This window comes from Myotis davidii, unplaced genomic scaffold (genome assembly GCF_000327345.1).
Source record: "Myotis davidii unplaced genomic scaffold, ASM32734v1 scaffold900, whole genome shotgun sequence".
Taxonomy (NCBI): Eukaryota; Metazoa; Chordata; class Mammalia; order Chiroptera; family Vespertilionidae; genus Myotis; species Myotis davidii.
Genome location: NW_006295185.1, coordinates 182,356 through 195,982, shown reverse-complemented (window position 1 = coordinate 195,982; position 13,627 = coordinate 182,356).

The following is a 13,627-nucleotide window of genomic DNA, read 5'->3' as shown; positions in this document are numbered from 1 at the left end:
TAAAGTTTAATAACATGTATGCCTCCTGGAACACTGAGTAACTCACCAAAATGTTAAAAGACATCATCTTAAATACTAAAGACAAAAGAGATGTTGAGGATCGAGAGTCAGTTATGGGAGGTTACCAGTAGAAGCACAGCAAACAAGGATAAGATTGGTATGCAGACTTAAGACCCTGCCTTCTTCATTGGTAGTAAAGGCAGGCCTGGTCCAGTCAGGGAGACATTTTTACAAATGCAGGTTTCCCCTACAAATGTAAATGTTCTTCACAAAGTGTAACTTCTAGTGGTTTTCCAGAGCTTCTCCCAAGTCTGACCTTTCTTCAAATTAACCAGTCTAAAATAACCAAAATCCCAAAGAGGCATATTTTGAGGTGGCAAACGCCACACTCCCCTTTGTCAATGTCAGAATTATCCAAACCTGTAGAGAATTTTTAAAAAATATTTTAATTGATTTTTAGAGAGAGAGGAAGGGAGAGGGAGAGAGAGAAAAAAACCATTGATGTGGAGTGAAACATCTATTGGCTGCCTCCAGCACACCTCCCACCGGGGACGGAACCTGAAACTGAGCCATGTGCCCTGACCAGGAATCAAACCGGCAACCTTTTGGTGTATGGGATGACGCCCAACTGAGCCACACTGACCAGGGAAAACCTGTAAAGAAGTTTTATGACTTTATTTGAGCCAAGCTGATGACAATTTCCAGGAAGAATTTCTCAACAGATTGAGAAAATGCTCCAGAGAATGGCAGTTTTGCACCTTCTTTTATACATTAGATTAAAAGGAGGGGACATAAGGCACCTTACATGAAATCCATTGGAGGTTCCCACCTTCTTAGTGGATCACTTTCTTGTTCCAGTGCTGGCATTTCCTGCCTCACCTGCTCTTCCTGAAGCTTCCTTTCCTCTTCTAGTCTATCCCAAAATCCTTCTCAAGAAGCATATTATCGCCCGGCCGGCATGGCTCAGTGGTTGAGCGTCAACCTATGAGCCAGGAGGTCATGGGTAATTTCCTATCAGGGCATATGCCCAGGTTGCAGGCTTGATCCCCAGTGTGGGGCATGCAGGAGACAGCTGATCCATGATTCTCTCTCTTTATTAATGTTTCTATCTCTCTCTCCACTAGAGGCAGGAAAGAGCACAGGCTCTTTGCCTTCATATCCTAGACCTACCACTTACTGGCCATGTGACTGTGGACCACTCTGGATCTCAGTGCCTACCTCACAGGGTTGGAGTCAGGATTAAAGAAGATAATGCATGTAAAGCCCTCAGCATGGTGTCTTGCACATAGTAACCTGCCAATATGTGCTAGCTGTTATTATTCCTGTGGCTATTGTTACTGTTGTTATCATTTCCCCTTCAACACACACTTGACCTTGCCAGACTCCAGGGAACAACTGCTTCTCTGGCAGTGCCAGCAGGGTATGCCATATACAGTCCTATAACCATTTTCCAGATCTTCCTGCTAATTTTTGTTAACATTCCCATCACACAGGATAAGGAGGCCATGTGAAAGAAGTGTGTGTGTGTGTGTGTCTGTGTGTGTGTGTGTTTGTAGACTGAAACTTGTCTTTAATATTTTATTAACGTTGCCATCTTCAGCTCAGCTGGCATGGCTCAGTGGTTGAGCGTCGACCTATGAACCAGGAGGTCACAGTTCGATTCCCGGTCAGAGCACATTCCCGGGTTGCAGGCTGAATCCCAGGTATGGGGCATGCAGGAGGCAGCTGATCAATAATTTTTCTCTCATCATTGATGTTTCTGTTTCTTTCCCTCTCCCTTCCTCTCTGAAATCAATAAAAATATGTTTTTAAAAAACATTGCTATTTTCATCTCTTCACCAGTTTTATCTTGGGTATCATTCACTGCAAGAATCAGAGAAGTTAGTTCCTTTGAGAGCAGGCCTCACATTCCACCCCTAGTGAGTATTTAGCAATCATCAGTTTGTTGTTTTGACACTAATGAATGTAGAATTCTGGGAGCCCACTGGCCAACACTGCTCACTTCTCCCTCCTTTTGCTAGAATAGATAGTGGGTCCATTCTAGACCAATGCCCAGAGGCCTGGAGTTAGAACTGGGGCACTGCCTTTGCCCAGAAGACTTCCTAGTGGGCTGGGCCATTCCACTTCCAAAGGCCTCCCAGAAAGTAACTTGGAGGTTCCATCTGCTATCAAATGGGTTGTGTTTGCTTGAGGAGCCTGTGGCCACCCACAGGGCCAGGAGGTCTAGGACAAACTGGATCACCCTTGGACCACCCCTGAAACCACTTCATTTAGTCCCTTGGTCCAGCCCCTCAGATTAGAATTGCTAGGCCTCAGGGGATGGGAGAGTGGGCAATTAGTCTTAATCTCTCAAAATTCCTGATGACTTGATAACAAGGAGGTACTTAGACATACATTTAAGAGATAATTCATCTTTTTCCCATAATGCCCTCAGAGGATAAGAGAGGCTAGTTCAGCTTTGCTGATTCTTTTAGAAACAGAAAACACCTGCCTCATTAGGTGACCACTTCCTTGGCACAATGCTAATCTTAATACGCACGCACAAGTCCTCCCTGTTCTGAAGGATCTAAACCCAAATCTAGGGCTGTAGCAATGCATATGCATGTAGCCCCTCATCAGGCGGGAGCTGAAGTGCCAACCAGCCTATGGCAGTTTAAGATTTGTAGACTGGTTGGGTGATGGTGGGGCCCATGGCTTATCTAGAGGAAGGTCATTCTCCATCCTCAGCTTCACTGAGGAAAGCGTCCTGGAGGTGAGACGTCAGATGGCTTTTCAAAATAGGAACATGAGCATTGGCTGTGCTATAAGGATATTGCAGGCTAGGTGGGACAATAACACTGGCGTGAGAGTGAACAAAAGATGAAACAGCACATTGCCCTAGCCGGTTTGGCTCAGTGGATAGAGCGTCGGCCTGCGGACTGAAGGGTCCTTGGTTCTACTCTGGCCAAGGACACATGCCCAGGTTGCAGGTTCAGGCCCCTGCAGCCGATCAATGATTCCCTCTCATCACTGATGTTTTTATCTCTCTCTCCCTCTACCTTCTCTGAAATCAATAAAAATACATTACACAAAAAAATTTTTTTAAAAAAGATAAAACAGCACAAACCCACTAGAATCAGCACACCCAGTAAGTCCCAAGGTTCGGAATTTATCTTTACTGGTGGCACCAAAGAATGTGTTTTCTAGGAGAGCATTGGTGTTCTTGCTTCTTTTTGTCTCTACTGTTGTTACAGAATAAAATTCTACATTGTTAAATTACATAGTAATTTAATTATGTTACATAGTGATGTGACTTAGTAAAATTACAGACTGCTATTGTTATTGTTATCTGGGGAATGGAACTTTTTATTTAACAGCTTTATTGAGGTAATGTTGACATACAAGAAACTGCACATATGTAAAGTGTGCAATTTGACATATGTAGATACTCATGAAACCATCACCCCTGAAAGTTTCCTTGTGCACCTTTGCCAGCCCTTGTTCTCATCCTGAGCAACCACTTATCTTCTTTCTGTCACTATCGATTAGTATGCATTTTCTTTTTTAATTGAAATATATTTGGCATATAATATTGTGTAAATTTAAGGTGTACAACATGTTTATTTGATACATTCATATATGGGATATGGTTGCTGTTGTGATAGCACTTCTATCACTTTACATAATTATCCTTTCTTTTTAGTGATTGGAGTAATTGAGATTAAGTCTATTAGCAAGTTTGATGATTATAATACACCAGAGGCCCAGTGCACAAATTCGTGCATGGGTGGGGTCTTTTGGCCTGGCTGACAATTGGGGCTGATGGGGGCCATTGAGGCTGGCAGGCTGGGGGGAGGGGCTACAGGAGGTTATCTGGCTTGGGGAGGTTGGCTGTGGGAGTGCACTGACCACCAGGGGGCAGCTCCTGCATTGAGCATCTGCCCCCTGGTGGTCAGTGTGCATCATAACAACCGATCATCCAGTCATTCGGTCATTCAGTCATTTGGTCATTTGGTTGCTTAGGCTTTTATATATAGATTATTGTTGTCCTATATTCACTATACTGTGCACTAGAGCTCTAGGGCTTATTTACTACTCATTGTAATAGTTTGCATTCTCTAAAGTTTTATACAAATGGAATCATATAGCATGTGCTCTCATTTTGTGTGGCTTCTACCCTCCAGTATATATTTTAAAAAATATATTTTATTGATTTTTTACAGAGAGGAAGGGAGAGAGATAGAGAGTTAGAAACATCGATGAGAGAGAAACATCGATCAGCTGCCTCCTGCACATCTCCTACTGGGGATGTGCCCGCAACCCAGGTACATGCCCTTGACCAGAATCGAACCTGGGACCTTTCAGTCCGCAGGCCGACGCTCTATCCACAGAGACAAACCGGTTTTGGCGTACCCTCCAGTATATTTAAAACTCATCCATGTTGTTATATACATTAGCATTTCATTCCTTTTTACTGCTAAGTAGCATTCCATTGTTTCTTTATGCATCAGTTGAACATTTCGTGCCACTCCCCCTGCCCCGGTTTTTGGTGATACAGTGGGGTCTTGACTTACGAGTGTCCCGACTAACGAGTTTTTCGTGATATGAGCCGTCTCTGCCGATTTTTTGCTTTGAGTTGTGAGCTAAAATTCAGGTTACAAGCCAGCTTCAGATACCCCACCGCTAGTTGGCGCAGCGAACGTCACAGTGAGCACCACAACATCAGCCCAGCATCACATGTCTCACTCGTTCACTTTTTGATTTGACATACGAGTAATTTGAGTTACGAGCTCCATCACGGAACGAATTAAACTCGTAAGTCAAGGCCCCACTGTACAAACAAAGCTGCTATGAACATCTGTGTACAGGTTTTTGTGTGACCATATATATTCTTTTCTCTTGGTTACATACCTGGAAGTTTAATGGCTGAATCATACAGTATTTGTAGATTCAACTTTTTTAAAAGGTAATTTAAATATGTTTTTATTGATTTTAGAGAAAGAGGAAGGGAGAGGGAGTGAGAGATAGAAACATAAAGGATGAGAGAGAGAGAGAGAGAAAGAATCTTTGATTGGCTGCCTCCTGAACCCCCCACATTAGGATTGGCCTGCAACCTGGGCATGTGCCCTGACGGGGAATCAAACTGTGACCTCCTGGTTCATAGGTCGACCCTCAACCACTGAGCCACACCAGCCGGGCTATAGGTTTAACCTTTTAAGGAACTGTGAAACTGTTTTACAAAGTGGCTGTACCATTTTACATTCCCACCAGCAGTATATGAGATTTGCAATTACTCTGTATTGTCTCCAAAACTTGGTGTGGGCAGTCTTTTTAGTTTTAGCCATTCTAACAGGTATGCAGTGGTATCTCATTGTGGTTTTAATTTGTATTTCCCTAATGACTGAGAATGTTGAGCATCTTTTCATGTACATATCTGTCACCCATATATCTCTTTGGTGAGGTGTCCGTTCAAATCTTTTGCCCATTGGAAATTAACTTGTTTTTTTGTGTTTTTTTTTTTTTTTGTAGTTGAGTTTTGAGAGTACTTTATATATTCTGGATACAAGACCTTTATCAGATACATGCTTTGCAAAGATTTTCTCCAAGACTGTAGCTCATCTTTTCATTCTCTTCACAGTGTCTTCTGAAGAGTGGAAGATTTTAATTTTGATAAAGTCCAACTAATCAATTTACTTTTATGGATCATGCTTTTAGTGTTGTATATAAGAATTCTTCACCTAGCCCTAGGTCACAAATTTCTTAACTTTAAAAAAACATTTATAGCTGACATACATTATTAGTTTCAGGTGCACACCCCAGTGAATAAACATTACATCACTTACTAAGTGATCATCCCGATAAATCTCACAGCCATCTGACACCATATGTAGTTATTAGAATATTATTGACTATATTCCCTATGTTGTACTTTACATCCCTTTTTAATTTGCATTTTTTAATCCCTTTACCTTTTCATCCAGCTCCCCAAGCTCTCCTCAGTGCTTGTGTTCAAGTAAACCTTATTATACTTAACAATGGCCCCAAAGTGCAAGAGGCCTGATGCTGGCAATTTGAATATGCCAAAGAGAAGATGTAAAGTGATTCCTTTAAGTCTGTGGTTCTCAACCTTCCTGATGCCGCGACCCTTTAATACAGTTCCTCATGTTGTGGTGACCCCCAATTTCATTGTTACAAATTGAACATACTTAAAGCATAGTGATTAATCACGAAAACAATATGTACTTATATATGTGTTTTCCGATGGTCTTAGACGACCCCTGTGAAAGGTTCATTCAACCCCCAAAGGGGTCGCGACCCACAGGTTGAGAACCGCTGCTCTAGGTCCATCAATGCTGCCCCAAATGGTAATATTTCATTCTTTTTTAGGGCTAATATTCCATTGTATATATACCAGCACTTTAAAAAAATAGTTTATTGATTTTGAGAGAGAGAGGGGAAGGGAGAACAGAGAAACATCATTGTGAGAGCACAACATCCATTGGCTGCCTCTGTATGCCCCCTGCTAGGGATCGAGCCCGCAACCTAGGCATGTGTCCTGACCAGGAATCAAACCAGAAACCTCTCAATGCATGGGACAACTCCCAACCCAATGAGTCTCACTGGCCAGGGCATATACCACTACTTTTTAAAATAGATATATTTTTATTGATTTCAGAGGGGAAGGGAGAGGGAGAGAGAGATAGAAACATCAATGATGAAGGAGATCATTGATTGACTGCCTCCTGCATGCCTCCCACTGGGGATTGAGCCTGCAACCCAGGCATGCACCCTTGACCAGAATCAAACCCGGGACCCTTCAGTCTGAAGGCTGTTGCTCTATCCACTAAGCCAAACCAGCTAGGGCTGGTTCCATAAATTTTATAATTACTTGTTCTAGGTGTGTTTTTTTAATGCCATTGTTATTTTGATAGGGATTGCACTAAATCTTTAGATGCTTTGGGTAGTATAGACATTTTAATTATGTTTATTCTTCCTATCTATGAACACAGTGTATGCTTCCATTTATTTGTATCTTCTTCACTTTCTTTCTTCAGTGCTTTACATTTTTCCGAGTGCAGTTCTTTTACTTTCTTGGTTAAATTTATTCCCATGTATTTTATTTCTTTGGTGCAATTTTAAATATGATTGTTTTCTTAATTTCTGTTTTGTCATTGGTGTATAAAAATGCAACCAATTCATGAATATTAATTTTGTATCCTGCTACTTTGCTGAATTCATCTATCAGTTCTAATAGTGTTCTGGTGGATGAATATTTTGTCTAATGTTTTCTTTGAGCAATTTTATAATTTTAGGCCTTACATTTTGGTCTTTGATCCATTTCAAGTTAATTTTTCTGTATGGTGAGAAGTGTGGATCCAAATTCATTTTTTTTACACATAAATACCCAGTTTTTCCAGTACCATTTGTTGAAAACACTATCATTATTCTACTGCAGTTGTCCTTATACTGGTATATGTGGACTTATTTCTGGACTCTATATTCTGTTTCTTTTGTTGTTGCTGTTAACCCTTATCCGAGGATATTTTTCCATTAATTTTTAGAGAGAGTGAAAGGGAGGGGTGAGAGAAACATTGATGTGAGAGAGACACATTGATTGGTTGCTTCCCGAATGCGCCCAGACCAGGGCCAGGGATTGAGCCTGCAACCGAAGTACATGCTCTTGACTGGAATCAAACCTGGGACCCTTCAGTCTGCAGGTCAATGCTTTCTCCACTGAGCTAAACTGGCTAGGGCTCTATATTCTGTGTCATTGATTGATCTATTTGTTTATCTTTATGCCAATACCAATTGTTTTGATTACTGTAGCTTTATAGTCATTCTTATAATCAGGTAGCATTTGCCCTTCGATTCTGTTCTTTTACAAAGATGTTTTTGCCTATTTAAAGTCATTTAAAATTTCATATGAATTTGAGAATTAGATTGTCAATATCATCTCTTTTTTTATACTTGAATTTATCCTGTTTACATGAATAACTGCAACTGATACACTTGGCTATGCTTTTGTGATCTTATTTTATAATTATGGATGAACCTAATGTTACTGTCATTTTAGAAGATCCTTAATCTTTTCATTTGTATAATTCAGCTAAAAAAAGTTCCTTAACTTTACTATGCATTTGAAAAATAGGACGATTTATTTGCCCTTCACTTACAACCCATTTTTTTGTAATGCACCAAACTAATATATATGGCCCTTTGTAAATATCTGAATATTATATCTGTAAATAACTGATTGGATGTGTTCTAAATTATAGTTATATATCTTGCTCCAGACACCTTTTTATTTTTTAATTTTTTAAATTACTTATATCTTATTCCCATTTCCTTACTCTCCTCCCCTTTGGCTTATTCCTTATATCTATGGGTCTGTTTGTTTTATCAATTTTTTTAAATTCCACATATAAGTGAAATTATACAGTATTTGTCTGCCTTTTTTCACTTAGTGTGTATCTTCTAGGTCCACCCATGTTGTTGCAAATGGCAAGATTTCATTCTTTTTTATTGCCGAATAATCTTCCACTGTGTGTGTGTGTGTGTGTGTGTGTTACCCATTCATCTATTGATGGATGTCTAGGTTTCTTCCATATCTTGGCTATTACTATTACTAGTAACACTGTAATGAATATATCTTTCAAATTAGTTTTTTTTTGTTTGTTTTCTTTGCATAAATACCCAGAAGTGGAATTGCTGGATCCTATGGCAGCTCTATTTTTAATTTTTTGAGGAACGTCCATACTGTTTTCCATAGTGGTTGCACTAATTTACAATCCCACCAACAGAGTAGAAGAAGAACCCACTTTTGGTGAACGGTCCATGATTATCTGCTCCATACATCATTTTATAGACGCCAGTCCCTTTTCAACCTTATCTGTCTAGACAACAAAAGGCCTCTTTTTAAAAAGAGGTTGTCTGCACACCCAATTCTCTTGAATCATTTTAGTTCTTAAAATGGATCCGGCATTATGAAGTCTGTCCCAAGGGTCTAGTGATCAGACCAGCACCCAGTATTCCTGGGGTCAAATCAATGGTTTTATACAAAAAGATCATGCTTTAATGATGACTTGATGGACCATTAACTTCTTTCTCAATGCTTCTTGGAATAAATTACTCTAGCTGATATGTGTTTCCCCTAACAGAGGCCTGGAAACCATTGCCCCCTAGCTCTATTCCTATCCCCAGACTGTATCTATCAGGGCCTAGTGCAGTGGTTCTCAACCTTCTGGCTCTTTAAATGCAATTCCTCATGTTGTTACCCAACCATAAAATTATTTTCGTTGCTACTTCATGTCTTAGGCGACCCCTGTGAAAGGGTCGTTCAACCGCCAAAGGGGTCGCGACCCACAAGTTGAGAACCGCTGACCTAGAGTCTGTTTTCTAGAGATCTTACTTAGCCTAAGAATTTACATGGACTTAATTCGTGAATGTCCAGGTCTGTGTTAGAGTCAGAAGATGAGATAGGCTTTAATCCCACGGATTTTACTGCCTGTTGGGGAAAAAAGACATACACAAGAATTAAAAAACAATTCAAAACCTGTGGGATTAAGAGATTTTGTGGTGGGATTTAAGGGCTATGGGGGTTTAGAGAATGGGGCTCCATGGGTGTGGACTCTAGTTATCAGAGTGTGATCAGTTCCATTGGTTTGGGGAACTTGGTTGGGACCTTGCTGGATGGGCACTATTTGATTAAGCAAAACAGAGCAGCAAGGGCATGGCAGGCCTGAGAAACTCTGTGAATGAGCCTGGAATGTTCCCTCAGGGGACCATGAGGAGACCACTGGGCTTGAAGCCCAGGCTTGAGTTGGGAAATCATGGGAAACAAGGCTGAGTAGGTAGGGTGGGGTCAGACTGTGAAAGACCTTTGGAAACCAAGCAGATGAGTTTGGACTCTAAAGCTCTGCCTGGTGTGGCCACAGCCATAGATGTAAATGTGTGCCCTGGAGTAGGAGTTGGCGCCAGCTCAAAGGCTGAGGGAGGAGCTAGGAGGGGCAGGGCCATGACTGGAACTTAATCTTCCTCACACCCAGGCAAGTGGGCTTTCTGCACCAAGCCTAGGTGGTAACTTTGTCAAAGGCTCTCACATCCACTCTGTTCAGCTCCCTAATAGAGACCAAAGGCCAGGAGTGGGGGGTGGGGTGGGGTAGGGGGGTTGATGGTGAAGACCAGCTTGCTCCTTGGCTGATGGTGTAACCAGGGGCAGAGCCATTGAGAGACACCCCTGAATCACTGTCCACAGGTCTGCTCCACTGTTGCCTGGGAGCCACTCCTTAGGCTAAAGCAAGGCAACTCCAGATGGCCTTTTCAAATGAAATTGTGTTAAGGAGAAAGGTGACACATTAACCCATTAACACATGAACATTAAGTGGTTTATACATCTGAGCAGTGGGAAAATCATTCCTGGGGAGATGAGATGGAGACCTGTGGAAGCCCTGATTGCAACTAGGGTCAGTAAGCTTGAGAGGAGTTCTGGATAGCATGAGATCTATAGTGGAGAGGGAGGAGGGGAACCCAAGGCTGTGAGAGCCATGTGACATAGCATGCCTGTGGTTACATAGCCCATTAATGGCAAAATTGTCTGAGCAGACTTTTTCCAAACTTTCCCACCCAAAGGCCCCAAACTATTGAATTGTATGCTTTTACACAGTCTCATCAAATTTCTCTGAAGTAGGACATTTTATCTTAAGTGTGAACGCTGCAATCTACTGCCTACATATATTTTAATTGATTTATAAGTGAACAAAATGAAAGCCCCTGGAAGATGAGCCTGGTTTGGGCAGTGGCTTTGATTCCTGCGCTGGGGCCTGTCAGCTTTAGCAGGCCCCTGTGGGACCTGCCGGTGGACAGGTCAGAACTTGAACTATCAGGATCTTAGCCCAAGTGCTGGAAGGGAAATCCATCACCTGCAGCATGTTCATTTGCCTACTGTCCCCAGCTCCTCCCCCTCCTTGGTTCAAATCTAAGCCTTGTGTTCTGGGAGAAAGTTGTTGAACTCGCTCAGTAGATAGCTCTGGCCTCAGCCTTTGGGTGGCTGTGCAGATCCCAGGGTGGAAAGGTGACAGTGTGGGATCCATGAGGTTCTGAAGGCTGGGCATGGATTGGTGGAGGCCATGCCAAGGACTCCCCAGCTTTTCCTCCCCCAGCACACTCAGCCTGCAGGCCCTCGTTCTACCCCACGTTTAGCCTTCCAGCCTAGCACTGCCCTCCCCCTCACCTCTTAGTGACTGAAAACAAAAGAGCCAAGGAAGCACTCCAGGCCAGAGAGCCTCCTCAGCAGCCTAAACACCTCATTTTTGTCCCAATAGCCTGCAGACAGAGACACTATAGAAAAAACAAAGCATGCTGTCCTCCAGCTTGGGCGGCAAGGTGCATACAGCACTATGAACTTTCAGGTTTCAGTAGTGAGCCTTCATTCACGCCACCCCCCTGCCTGTACAGGAGGGGGCCTCTCCAGATTACAGTGCCTGTAGTGACGAAACCACAGCAGGTAGTGCCCTGGGCAGGCTGGCGGGGCGGGGCAGCCAGCAGGGTGAGGCCCAGATTCCCCAGGCTGATAAGGCAGGCTGTAAACACCCAGCGAGGGGAGGGGGCAGAGGGCAGGCGACCAGATGGCAGGAGAAGGAGGGAACCGGAGGCCTGGCCTAGCCGCAGGAAGTGGGGCTTGATGTGGAAACATCCTGTCCAGCGGGGGCTAGACCAGTAGCCATCAGCGATCACTCCCTCCTCTGCAGAGGCAAGCTCAGCACAAGGTGGGGCTGCCTGGGCTCCTGGCCAAGAACCTGGTTCCTGACATCTCTAAAGGACGAGATCAATGGGTCTCTATTATAGGTGATTCTCACACTTAGTACTGCTCCAAGGAAGTCAGGACTAAGCTACTCCCCATGGAGAAAGGCAGCAGTAGAGCCCTGGCCAATGTAACTCGATGGTTAGAGCATCTGCCCATGCACCAAAGGGTCAGGGGTTCGGTTCCAGGGCATGTCCGTGAGTGAGTTGAAGGTTTGACCCCCAGCCCTGGATGGGGCGTGTGTGGGATACAACCAATCTCGCTCTCTTTCTTCTCCCCCTTTCACTCTAAAAATCAATGAAAAAAAATATCCTCGGATGGGGATTAACAAAAAACAACAGAAGAAAGGCAGCAGTAGAATTGTCTGAGAGAATTTGACTGCCACAGGAGGGTCCTGGTCATCACTAGCAGTGAGGAGCATTGATTGGAACACCTGATTGTGTCCAGGGCTGCCTGCAGCCCTCAGAGAACCATATAGCTGACATGCCATTTTATTCCATCTTGCAGTGCTTTTATAAGTAGCATCTCAGAGCTGACAGAGCCTTTTGCAAGGGATCACCAAACTCATCTGCTTTACTCTCCACATGGGGACACTGGGATCCAGAGAGGGGCCTGGCCACGCTCATGGCAGGCCTTAGTTAAAACCTAGAGCATTTTCCACTGCCTACCCTGTTGCTTTAGGTCCAGCTGCCAACCCTCACGCATAGGGCTGGCCCTGCCTTGCACAATCGCTGAACCTCAGCAGTTATCCTTGCGTAGGGTTATGGCGAGGCTCATGGGAGGAGAGAGCCACAGAGACATAATTCAGAAGACCTGGAGTCCGGCCTGAGCTGCTCCGTCACGTCAACTTGTGTGTGGCCTTAAGGGAGCTGCTACCCGTCTCTGGGTCTTGTTTTTTGTCTGTGTTTTATATTACAGCTTTATTAGATATAGTTCAATGGCATATAATTCACCCAATTAAAGTACACGATTCAGTGGCTTTTAGTATACTCACAGAGTTGTATATTCATCACCACAATCCATTTTAGAATATTTTTATCACCCCATAAAGAAACTGTACCCATTAGCAGTCACTCCCCCTTTCCCCACAACCTCTGGGCCTCAGTTTTGAAGAGTTATTTGCTATAGAGATGTGGGGTTTTTTTTGTTTTGTTTTGTTTTGTTTTGTGTGTTTTTTTGGGGGGGGGAACCCCAGTGGTATTGTTCAGGCAGATGGGCTAACCCGGCTTACTGAGAACTTAGATATGAAAAGACCCCACCATAGAGAAGAATAGAGTGGACCCAGTGGTAAGCCTTTGAGGAGCTCAGGTCTGACTTTCCATAAATATTTGAATGAGCATGTGAACCAACACCCTGAGATAAGAACTCAGACTTACATATATGTCAGCCGAGAGCAAGTGTATATTTATGGGGCAGGGACCATGCCATGGTCACTCTGGAGCCAGGAACTCTCTGGAAACAGTAGGCCCTTGAGGTACAGGAATCACATCAGTTTCCTTCAGACCAGAGCTGGAAGCCTCCTGTTCCACAATACCCTTCCTCCACAGCTGGCCACAGGGGCTCAACTTGTCACCATTTGGGTACAGACTTGACCCAGGAAATTAGGATTCAATTATCATATGGAGCTTTGGTTGAGATTGAGGTCCCAAGGGGGATGGGACATCGGCTTGGGAAGCTTTTGTCAAGGGACATCACAGGGGCTCTGAGCCTTCAAAGTTGGGTGTTGTGAGCAACGCCTGAATTTTGGGTCAGAACAAATACTCACCAACACGGGGCAGTGGGAAAAGCATGGACTTTGAGATGAAGGTTACATGGGCCTGGGTTTGAGTTCTGCCACCATTCTTTTTT